Here is a 12,888-nt window from a genome sequence, read left to right as displayed (position 1 = left end):
AGAGAATGGAAGTTCTACTCCCTCCAACTTGCAGGTTTCTTCTTTTTTTTTTTTTTTTTAAAGATTTTATTTATTTATTTGAGAGAGAGAATGAGAGACAGAGAGCATGAGAGGGAAGAGGGTCAGAGGGAGAAGAAGGAGACTCCCCGCCGAGCAGGGAGCCCGATGCGGAACTCGATCCCGGGACTCCAGGATCATGACCTGAGCCGAAGGCAGTCGCTTAACCAACTGAGCCACCCAGGCGCCCAAGGTTTCTTCTTTCACCTAAGAGGAGTGGGGGGCAAAGAGAGGGCAGAATACAACAACCCACAGTTAGCACAGGACAGGGCTTTAAGGAACAGACTGGAAACACTATCAACAAGGAAGGGAATAGGAAGTAGGGGGGAAAGCTATAGCACTTGTGATGGTCACAGCCATGAGACAAAAGCCCATTTAAAATCTGAGACTTAATCATAAAATCGTACTCCTTGTTCATATCTCAACACCACACAAATGGGACTCAAGGAAAGTAACAGTGGATTACAGGTGAAAGAACTGTAAGAACTCTCTGAGGAACAGAACATGGGAAAGTTCTAAAATCAAAAGGAAAGGCCAATAAATCAAGTACAACAGGGGAATTTGAAACCCGATATCTACAGCTACAATAAACATTAAACACAACCCAGTTCCTACCTTGATTAACATAAATCCACACACTAGAGGCCTATTTATCTCAGTTCCCATTACCTGAAACAAGATGGTTAACTTTCAACAACAAATTACAAGGTATGCCAAAAGGCAAGGGAAAAAACACACCACAAACAGTCTAAGGAAATGAAACAACCACCAGAACAATATCTTATGACATAGATGTTGGAATTATCGATAGGAAATGTGAAATAATCATGACTTATAGGCTCAGGGCTTTAATGAAAAAGGTAGATAATATATAAGAACAGATGAGTAAGCAAAGAGACAGAACTCTAAAGAATCAAAACAAAATGCTTCAAATAAAAAACACAGTAACAGAAAAGAAGAATGCTTTCAATGGGCTGAGACTTGACATGGCTGAGAAAGAATCAATCGGAAGACAGGTCCCAAACTGAAATGAAAAGAAGAAGAATGAAAAAAAACAGAACATCCAAAAACTGTGGGACAATATCAAAAAGTAGAACATATGTCTAACTGAAATACCAGAAGGAGAACAAAGCAGAAAAAAGTATCTGAAGTGATAATGGCTGAGAACTTCCCAAAATTAATTAGAAAAATGCCAAACCACATATCTAGGAGACTCAGAGAACACCAAATAAATGTTAAAAAAAAATCATACCTAAACATATCATATTCAAATCACTGAAAACCAAAGACAAAGAGAAATTCTTGAAAGAAGTCAGCAGGGAAAAAAAAAAATCACCTTCCCTGTAGAGGAACAGTAAAGATTATAATGAACTTCCTGTCAAAAAAAATGCATAAGGAAAAAGAGAGTGAAATGAATTCTTTAGTGTTGAAAGAAAAAAATAACCACCAACTGTGAATTCTGTATCTATATTCTGTATCTATCTAATTCTCTATTCTAAAACTATCCTTCAAAAGTGAAGGAGAAATACAGAGTTTCTCAAGACAAACAAAAACTGATGGGGAGGGACCGGCTCGAGCCAATTTAGGCCGCATCCCTCGGCCTCAGAGTCGCTGCCGCTATGGCCAGCCAGTCGCAGGGCATCCAGCAGCTGCTGCAGGCCGAGAAGCGGGCCACGAGAAGATGGCGGAGGCCCAAAAGTGAAAGAACGAACCGGAGGCTGAAGCAGGCCAAAGCAGCAGCTCAGGCTGAAATTGAACAATACCGTCTGCAAAGAGAGGAGGAGTTCGACACCAGGGAAGCTGCAGCTCTGGGATCCCATGGCAGCTGCAGCACCAAAGTCGAAAAAGAGACCCAGGAGAAGATGACCATCCTCCAGGCCTACTTCCAGCAGAACAGGGATGAAGTCTTGGATAACCTGCTGGCCTTTGTGACAGCCGGTCAGAAATCCACGAAAACTACCACATAAATGGATAGGGGAGGAAGGAGCAGCTCTGCGTGCAGATTGGCATGTTAGATGCCTTCATGGAATACGAAGCTTCAGCAAAGCTTGAGTAGTTACAGCCTTGTGAAAAGGCATTAAACTATTTCTGTATATTATGTAGTAGTTCCCTTCACTTCTTGGAGAATAGCAAATCTAGCTTCTTTGTACAAACGTAGAGCTTATCCAAAGATTCTCTCCTTTTACGTCATATTTCTTAGAAATTTAATGTGTATATGTTGTCTGTTTTCCTATGCCTTTTAGCTCAAGCAACGTATGTATCAGTACTTTTTCTTTCTTAGATGTAGTAAAAAAAAAAAAGTCTGCTTAAAGAAAGAAAGGGATTAAATATTTTTTTTCCCTAAAGCTTTTTTGAAGGTCAGTGGCTTTCTCTATGAAAAAGTAGTAAATAGTTACTGTAACTTGTGTGAAGCAGCTGCTGGCCTTAAGTCGTCCTTTCGGCTAAGGGTGGAAAAGCAAATACTAGTATATATTGTTTGGGCTGCTCTTAGTTTCTCTTAATCAAAATTATTAGATGATAGAATTCAAGAACTTGTATACATGTTCTTACTTGGTGTACTGATACTCATTTGAAAGTAAAGACTTTGTCATGCATTTCAAAAAAAGAAAAAAAATTGATGGAATTTACCACTAGTTGATTTGTCCTGAAAAAGATGTTAAAAGAAGTTCTTTAAGCAGAAGAAAAATTAAATCAATAAAAAACCTGGATCTACATTTAAAAAAAGAGTGTCAGAGAAGGAATAAATGAACGTAAGATAAAATCTTTTGTTTTTCGTACTCTTGACTAATCTAAAAGGTAACTGCTTAAAGCAGTAATATGGATAAATGAAACGAGTAACTGCAAGACAGAGGAATGGGAAGGAGGAATTGGAAATATTCTGTCGAAGTATTTACACTAAAGGAAGCAGTCTTTATTTGAAGATGAACATAGGTTAGTTATTTGAAGTGTTATTATGGTGTTATTTGAAGATGAACACAGATTAGTTAAAAATATATTTGAAAAGTCTAGGGCAATCACAAAAACTTTTATTTATTTATTTATTTATTTATTTATTTATTTTTGAAGATTATATTTATTTATTTGACAGAGAGAGAGAGAGCGAGAGCAGGAACAGCAGGGGGAGTGGGAGAGGGAGAAGCAGGCTTCCCGCTGAGCGAGGAGCCCAATTTGGGGCTCAATCCCAGGACCCTGGGATCATGACCTGAGCTGAAGGCGGACGCTTAACGACTCAGCCACCCAGGCGCCCCTCACCAAAAACTTTTAAAAAGAAGTATAACTGACACTAAGAGAGATGAAATGGAATCGTGTAAAATACTCAAAACCATAGAAGGCAGAAAAAGAGAGGGGAAAGAAACAACAAAAAATTCAATGAATAGAAAGAAAACAGATACAAACACAGTAGCTATTAATCTGACAACACCAATAATCAGTTTAAATGTAAATAGTCTAAATACACCTATTAAATGACAGAGATGGTCCAAATGGATTAAAAAAACAAGACCTAACTATAGACATGTTGTCTATAGAAACCCATTTTAAACCGATTTAAAAGTAAAGAGATGACCGCTTTACATCCATTAGTATGGTTACTATCAAACAAAAACAGAAAATAACAAGTGTTAGCAAGAATGTAGAGGAAATGGGACACTTGTACATTGCTGGTGGGAATGTAAAATGGTAAAATGGTACAGCCACAATGAAAAACAGAATGGCAGTTTCTCAAAAGAATTAAAAATAGAATTCATAGGATCTAGCAATTCCACTAGGTATAAATCCAAAAGAATTGTACACCCATGTTTACAGCAGCATTATTCACAGTAACTAAAATGTGGAAGTAACCCAAGTATCCACTGATGGATGAAAGGATAAGCAAAATGTTACATATACATACAATGGAATACTGTTTAGCTTTAAAAAGGCAGGAAATTCTGACATATGCTGTAACACGCACGGATGAACCTTGAGGACGTTAGGCCAAGTAAAATAAGCTAGTCACAAAAAGACAAGACAGGGGTGCCTGGATGGCTCAGTCATTAAGCGTCTGCCTTCGGCTCATGTCATGGTCCCAGGGTCCTGGGATCGAGTCCCACATCGGTCTCTCTGCTTGGTGGGAAGCCTGCTTCTCCCTCTCCCACTCCCCCTGCTCGTGTTCCCTCTCTCGCTGTGTCTCTCTCTGTCAAATACATAAATTAAAATCTTTAAAAAAAAAAAAGTCTATGAGAGTTACAGTTTTGCAAGATGAAAAGAGTTCTGGAGATGGACTGTGGTAATGGGTGTACAATATGAATGTACTTAATGCCAATGAACTGTACACTTAAAAATGGTCAAGGAAGTAAATGTTATCTGTATTTTACTGCAATCAAAAAAAACTGGGAAAGGAATATTGGCGGGAGAAGATAAGATAGAGAAGTAAAGGACAATGATAGCTGGGACAGAAAGCCATGGGCTAGGGCAGTGCCGATGCACGATAATATTCAAGGGATGAAGGGGACGTGATCAGGAAGATTACAAACTCTCTTCTTAGGCCCTGTCCAAGGAGGCTCAGCTGAGTTAGAAACATCTTTTTGTTATAGACTAGAACAATAACTCCAAAATTTTGAGGAAGATCCCTTTTTATATAAACATAGTTTTTTTTAAAAGATCTTCATGTGTTAGTGGTGGTAGTTTAAATATCCCTTGATTAGAAGACTACATGAATAAAAATTGTAATGAATTCAGTAAAAAAAAAAAGTAAAGGGATGAAGAAGGATATACAATGCTAACACTAATCAAAAGAAAAATGGAATAGCTAGCTTTACTAATTTTAGACAAAGCAAACTTCAGAATAAGGAAGATTATTTAGGGATACAGGGGGCATTACATAATGAAAAAGTTGTCAATTCTCTAAGACAATATAACAATCCTACACACATATGTACCCCAAAAAGCATGCCAAAGTACATAAAGCAAAAATTGATAGAACTGCAAACAGAAATAGGTAAATTCACTATTATAACTGGAGAGTTTAAACAGCTTTCTGTCAGTAAATTGTAGACTAAGCAGGAAGAAAATCAGTAAGAATACAGATGACCTGAATAGCATTACCAATCACCTTGATCTAACTGACATTTAAAAAATATTGCAGCCAAAAAAAGGGCAATGCATGTTGTTCATAAACTTACATGGGAATTCCCTGAGACAACATCTGGGCCATGAAACACATTTTAACAAATTTAAAAGGATAAAAATGATTAAAAAATCAAAACCTCAATGAGGTACCACCTCACACCAGTCAGAATGGCTAAAATTAACAAGTCAGGAAACGACAGATGTTGGCGGGGATGTGGAGAAAGGGGAACCCTCCTACACTGTTGGTGGGAATGCAAGCTGGTGCAACCCCTCTGGAAAACAGTATGGAGGTTCCTCAAACAGTTGAAAATAGAGCTACCATACGACCCAGCAATTGCACTACTGGGTATTTGCCCCAATGATACAAATGTAGGGATCCGAAGGGGTACGTGCACCCCGATGTTTATAGCAGCAATGTCCACAATAGTCAAACTGTGGAAAGAGCCAAGATATCCATCGACAGATGAATGGATAAAGAAGATGTAATACACACACACACACACACACACACACACACACACACACACACACACACACACACACACACTGGAATATTATGCAGCCATCAAAAGGAATGAAATCTTGCCATTTGCAACAATGTGGATGGAACTGGAGGGTATTATGCTGAGCGAAATAAATCAATCAGAGAAAGACATGTATCATATGACCTCACTGATATGAGGAATTCTTGATCTCAGGAAACAAACTGAGGGTTGCTGGAGTAGTGGGAGGTGGGAGGCATGGGGTAGCTGTGTGATAGACATTGGGGAGGGTGTGTGCTATGGTGAGTACTGTGAATTGTGTAAGGACTGTTGAATCACAGACTGTACCTCTGAAACAAATAATACATTATATGTTAAAAAAAAGAAGATAGTAGGAAGGGAAAATGAAGTGGGGGAAACTGGAGGGGGAGACGAACCATGAGACACTATGGACTCTGAGAAACAAACTGAGGGTTCTAGAGAGGAAGGGGTGGGGGGACTGGTTAGCCTGGTGATGGGTATTAAAGAGGGCACGTATTGGAGCACTGGGTGTTATACGCAAACAATGAATCATGGAACACTACATCAAAAACTAATGATGTAATGTATGGTCATTAACATAAAAAAAGAGTATTGTTCTCTGACCACAGTGGAGTTAATCTAGAAATAAGTAACAGAAATATAGATGGGAAACCCCCAAATATTTAAAAATAAATACACATCTAAATAATACATGGGTCAAAGGGGGAGCCACACAGAAAATTAGAAACTATTTTGAACTGAAAGAAAATGAAAACACAACTTATTAAACTTTGAGGGAAACAACAAAGGCAGTGTTTAGAGAAAAATTTACAGCATTAATGCATACATTAAAAAAGAAGAAAAAAACCTTTAGTCTGTAACCTAAGTTTCTACCTTAAGAAACTACAGAAAAGAGCAAATTAAGCCTAAATCAAGAAGAAAAAATGAGATAATAAAAATTAGAACAGCAATCAATGAAAATGAAAACAGGAAAACAACAGAAAAAACAAGACTAAAAGCTGCTTATTTGAAAATATCAATAAACTGATAAACTCTAGCCAGGCACCAAGAAAAAAATAAAGAGGCACAAATTACTAATACCAGGTATGAAAGGAGGGCCATCACCCTTGCTCTCAGAGGCATTAAAAGGATAATAACGGGACACTACGAATAACTCTATGTCCACATTTCAATAACTTAGATAAAACAGACTAAATACTCAAAAAAAAAAACCATGAATTATGAGAACTCACACAAGAAGAAATAAATAGATAACTTCCACAGCCCGATGACTATTAAAGAAATGAAGTCAATAATTTAAAACTTTCTTTTTTAAAAAAAAGATTTATTTATTTTTGAGAGCGAGAGAGCGAACAGTGTGGAGAGGCAGAGGGAGAGAGTGTCTCGAGCAGACTCCGAGCTGAGCCCGATGCAGGGCTTGATCTCACAACCCCAAGATCATGACCTGAGCTGAAACCAAGAGTCATTTGCTTAACCGAATGTGCCACCCAGGTGCCCCAATTTAAAACTTTCTATAAAGAAAGCACCAGGCCCAGATAGTTTCACTGGTGAATTCACTGGTGAATTTCACAACGAACAAATAATACTAATTCCCCATAATTTCTTTGCAAAAATAGAAACAGAAAGAACACTCACCAAGTCATTCTATAAAGCATTATCTTAATATCAAAACTGACAGACATTACCAGAAAACTAAAAACCAATATATCTCATGAACACAGATGCAAAAATCCTTAAGAAAATATTAGCAAATGACTGAATAAATATATGGGGGAGAACAGACAAATCTCCTGCACAGAAGAATTTAAAATAGTTTATGTAGATACTCTGTTCAAAAGGAAGTGGTGTGTGACTCCCCACTCTGTAAGCGTGGGCTGTGTACAGTGACTTCTTCTAAAGTGTATGATATAGAAAAGTAAAAAAGAAGTCACTTCACAGTGGAGACACCTGCAAAGTACTACTCTCAGCCAAGTGATCAGGGTCAACATCCACACTGGTCAGTCATGTTGATAGCATATACCTTGATATGATGTGATGAGAATGGAAATTTACCTCTTTGGTCCTCCTCCCTCAAAACAATATTCCCAGTATAATCATGAGAAAAATATCAAGACAGTTCTTAATAAAAGGACATTCTACAGAATATCTGACCAATGGTCCTTCAAACTGTTAAGGTCATTGAAAACAAGGAAAGTCTGAGAAACTATCACAGCCAAGAGGAGTCGAATGAGATATGATGACTAAATGTAATGTGGCATTCTGGATAGGGTTGGATAAACAAAAAGGACATAAGATAAAAACCAAGGAAATATGAATAAAGTATGAACTTTAGTTAACAAAAAAATATATGTTTACATTATATTGTTTAATTAACTGCGAAAAATACCAATACCAAGATGTTGTTAATGTCTTACATTAGTAAGATTTAAGACATTAGTAAGATGTTAACAACAGGGGAAATGGTGTGGAATGTGTAAGAACTCTTTGTACTATCTTCATAACTCTTCTATAAATCTAAAGCTATTCTAAAATTAAAGGTTTATTAAAAAATACAGACAGAAAAGAAAATTGGACCTAAATAAAGATCAAATTAATAGACCGAAAAGTAATTCTAGGGATTTTGCCAAAACAAAACACTCAAGTACAAGTCACATGTAAAGGAAAAGTTTAAGAGGAGATAAAAGAATAAGCAGCAAGAGCAATAAACGGTGAAATATTAAACATCATAAAATTTTTTCTGGAACTAAACACATATAAGTGTGTTTTATTGTGTGTATTTATTTTTATTTTTATTTTTTTAAGTAGGCTCCATGCTGAGCCTAACATGGGGCTTGAACTCATGACCCTGAGATCAAGACCTGAGCTGAGATCAAGAGTAGGACGCTTAACTGACTGAGCCACCCAGGCACCCCCTAGATGGAAATCTGTTTTAAAGGGACCACTCAATGCTGGACAGTATGAATTGGAGGTGGAGGAAGAAAATAATCCATATCACAAAAATGCAGAATTCAAAGGATGAAAGAAATTCCAAAACTTACAGAGAATAAAACAGATGACTATTATATGGACAAGAAAAAGATTCCAAAGAGTATACTAAAAAAATAATGAAGCTTTGTATGAGAGCAAATATTATATTTTCAGATATGGGGTCTTAAGTTTACTTTTCACACAGCCTTTCTGAGAAATTTACTTCCAGGTACACTCTAGCAAAGTAAATTAAAACAACAAACTCAAGAAGGTGGAAATTGTAGTGCAAAGAATGTATCTGGGGAGAAGGCACAGTGTATGAAGAAGAAGGCAGTGAAAGCATGATGAAGTATTTAATTATCTGGTGAGGAGGAAGAGATCATGGTTAACCCTAACTGCTGCTAAAAAAATATGGCTAAAGGTAACCATTTGATAAATAGAAACCAATTAAGATGGGTTGGCAGGACTCACAAGGACATAAAAACAAGTGTAAAGCTGTCTACACCAGAAGTTTGAAAATAAAAGAAAATATTTATCAGGCAATGCTATTAAAAAGAAAGTAGGTTTAGTAATGTCAATATCGAACAAAACATAATTGAAGGTAAGAATTAGTCAGGGAAAAATGAATGTTTCCTGCTGATAAAAATAAATACCATGTTTTCTAGATTCTATGATACACTTTTTCACACATTTTAAAGTCTATGAAATCAGGATGCATTTTATCTTCTTAGATTTGATGAAACACGGTAATCCACAAGGAAAGTAAGTCATAATTCCAAATGCATTAGTAACACAGCTTCTGAATATACAAAGCAAAGGCAGTTAGAAATACAAGAACTGAACAAATTTGCAATCATACCTTCACAGAAATTTATTTTCTTAAAAATTGGCAGATCAAGTAGACAAAAAAATTAGATAAGGCTCTAAAGGAGTTTACAAACACAATCAACAAGTTTGATCTAATAGACATTAACAAACTGTAATAGCAGCAAACATAACACCCACAGAACTGTCATCAAAAAAACTGACCATGCATTACAGCACAAAAAGAATCTCAAATTCCAATGAATTGAGAAATGTGGTCAACTGCTGGCAGTAAAAGAGTAAGTCTGAAGAGCATAAAGTTTTAAAATAATTGATATGCAAGAAAGGGGAAGGAAGTAGACTAGAAAAACCTAATAGGATCTTGCAGGTGTCTGAGGCCCAATGGAAGTTGTTGCTTATGAATTTAGTAACAGTCTTCCAGGGTTGTGAGAGAACAGCACACTCCAAAATGAAATAATTCCAAACTATGCAAATACCTGAAATGTCTACCGGCACAGCTGCTAAACAGCTAGGAGGCTGGTTAGGGGCACAATGCAATGTGAACATAAACTCATAAAGATCCTTTACCAAGGCTGCAACTTTTGAGTATTCAAATAATTTCAAAGCAAGGGAATAAAAGTTGCATGTGATGATCCTACGGACTTTAGAGCTCTTCCTCTGAGGAACTAAATCCCAAAGGTAGAGAAGAACTCATCCGCTATCAGAGGAACGCACTCTACTGGAGAGTTTTGGTAGGTGTGTTCTCTGATAAGCAGCCCCTGCAGTCAACTGCTGGTTTAAAATAAATGACTTATATAAACAATCGAAGGAAGTTATAAAATAAAATGAACACAAAACACTCCTCCCATTCTTGTGTGCAGGAGAGATGTTTCAATTTTAAGGAAGTCATCTGACATTTTCCTGACATCAAAAGCACTCATTAAAAAAGGTGTGCCAGATGCTAATGACGCACCTACCACAGCAGTGAGCCCGGAAAAAAGATCGCCTTCTCTCCTTTCATCCTAAATCAAAACGCTATCTCCTCAATAAGATTATAACACCCCAGAAAAAAGGAACGACAAAATGTGTAAAGATATTTTTGCTCATTACCCGTTTAGGCCAATAAAAAGAGAAAACTGACTTTGTTCCAACGTGCTTAATGATGTACATTAACTCTAATCACAACTAGTTTTCCAAGACATAGCTGAGAGATAAAGAGCATTAGCATTTTTTAAGATTCAGACTCAGAAGCCCAAATTCTAGCAGTTTTTATTTCCTCAGATTATATAAAAAGTGATGGGATTCAGCAGTACTTAATCCAGATCTTTAAGTTTGACAAGAAACATCAATTATTTAAATTTGTAGTAAAGGAATGTAAACTGAAGAGGAATCCTAAAAATTAGGAGAAATTTGTCATCATACTAGAATCCAGCTAAAAAATCTCTTCACATTCTTTTTATATTTGAGGTCTACAATGCTCAGGTACACACTGTAGATGAGGAAACTCAGAGAGTGATTCTGGTGGTAAACAAAGGTTGTTTCTTAAGATATACATACATATGAGGACAATATTATAGTAGTTATGAAGTAGTAGTAGCATTTAAAATGCTAATACTATAGGAAAACCTAACTCAAAATGCATATCAAATCATACTATACTTTTAAATTTCTGGTGATCTCTTAAGCATTCATCAAATGGGAGTTGTTCTCAACACCAACAGCACTATAACCAAAAATGAAAAACACACGGATCCAGCATTGAAACTACATGAAATAAAGTCTATAAGCAGCCAGATTGTCAGTGATGTCTTTTAGACCCGAATGATATTCCGCCAACTATGACATTATTGTGTAATTTAATCATCTCTTAAATATAGCTACCAATTAAAAGATATTCAGACATACTATCTTCCTTCTGGTGTTTTAGCACTGCATAATGGATTCTTTCTTTATAACAAAATAACAGCATCAAATTAAAATTCAAGCTGGCTCTCTGATAATGTCTAAATCCATCTTTGTGTCCAGAAAGGTCATTTACTGAACTTTTATTTAATTGCTTAAAACCAAAATTCATAATTGAGGCACTAAGTTATTTCCTGGACCTCACAAGTTCTAGCCTCAAAATTCATGACTTTTGTCAAAGATGAAATGTTAAACATTAAACAAACAAATCACATTTTAATTATATTTCCACCTCTCCAAAGCTCTCTAAAACAGAGCAATCATTACAGCACAACTCAACAGTAATGGGGACACAGTTTCTTAACCCAAGTAGACTAAGATCATAACCTTGGACTTATAAAGAGAATCTCTCTGCTTGTATTTAGTGTGAAACTTAAATCTTTTTCTCTCCCTTGCCTTAGGTATCCAAAAAATTACAAATCTTGTCTTCTCTTCCTTTGTAGGAACATCTATCTGACATTTATTAAATATTTACCATGTATGAGCCACTGAGGGATAAGAGTTTCTCCTTCCACTGTCAATACCCAGTTGAGGGTCTTAAACATCCTACCTGATGCGGCATCCAATTCTTCTAATCAGTATCACAGATTTTATATTTTTCTCTCTCAACTCACTCAACACACCTCCAATAAACCAATCCTTGTGTACTACTTGCACACAGTGTTACTTGTTTCTTCATGTACCTAAAAATTGCTGGGGTATTCTAGCTACTCAGCAAATCCCACCCAGCCTTCTGACCTGGTATTAAATAATCTGGTCTAGATACACCTTCCAGGATGTATATTCTTGTATTCTACTTTCTGGATACTTTTTGTATTCTCTTCTTCAAATGCACTTTGAGCTTCTTACTTATACATCCTAAATGTCATTCTTTTTCATCTTTGGGTAACCCAACCAATCTACAGCCCTACTCTTCCTTCTGTGCTCAGTTCAAACGCCATATTCTTCAAGAAGCCATCCTTGTCTGTCATTTCTTACCATTCAGAATTACAGCAGCACTCTGCCATTTAGCACAGCTTGCACTGCAAATCTTTAGATTCATAATTCAAAATCTCCACCCTGGTACTGTTCACAGCCCTTCAGATTCAATAAATTGGCAATAATTGGAACAACTGTAGAATATACTGTCCAGGGCCAGATAACTATGAGAATGAGAAGAAAGTACTTTTGATAATTATGCTAGAACAAAAGACATAAACTAGGACTGTCTCAGGCACACTAGATGCATGGTCACCCTTGCAAAATGGTACACTTGACCAAGTTTGTCAATAGTGTAACCACAGTAGACTCAAAGGACTGCACTTGAAATTAAAAGACTGTAAATGATCTCTGTCTTGAAAACATTCAACAGTGAATTCTGAAACTGAAAACACAGGTATCAGCCCTGACTTTGATGCTAACTAGCAATGTGATATAAGGCAATTCACTTAACTGAGCATCCAGCTCAGCTAAACTAGACACTTGG

At 36.6% G+C, this 12,888-nt stretch overlaps 1 protein-coding gene and 1 pseudogene across 5 annotated transcripts in view; one reads left to right on the top strand and one right to left on the bottom strand.

Moving 5' to 3' along the window:
• Window positions 1-12,888, bottom strand: part of NEO1 (neogenin 1) — a 238,999-nt gene that overhangs the window by 80,947 nt on the left and 145,164 nt on the right. The gene's annotated exons all lie outside the window — the stretch shown is intronic.
• Window positions 1,677-2,032, top strand: LOC114206448 (V-type proton ATPase subunit G 1 pseudogene; annotated as a pseudogene).

Source organism: Eumetopias jubatus, unplaced genomic scaffold (assembly GCF_037043125.1).
Source record: "Eumetopias jubatus isolate StellerSeaLion01/CBP00866 unplaced genomic scaffold, mEumJub1_p1.0 scaffold_7, whole genome shotgun sequence".
In the NCBI taxonomy this organism is placed as follows: domain Eukaryota; kingdom Metazoa; phylum Chordata; class Mammalia; order Carnivora; family Otariidae; genus Eumetopias; species Eumetopias jubatus.
Note: the sequence above shows the minus strand (reverse complement) of the source record. Positions and strands in the feature narration are given on the sequence as shown.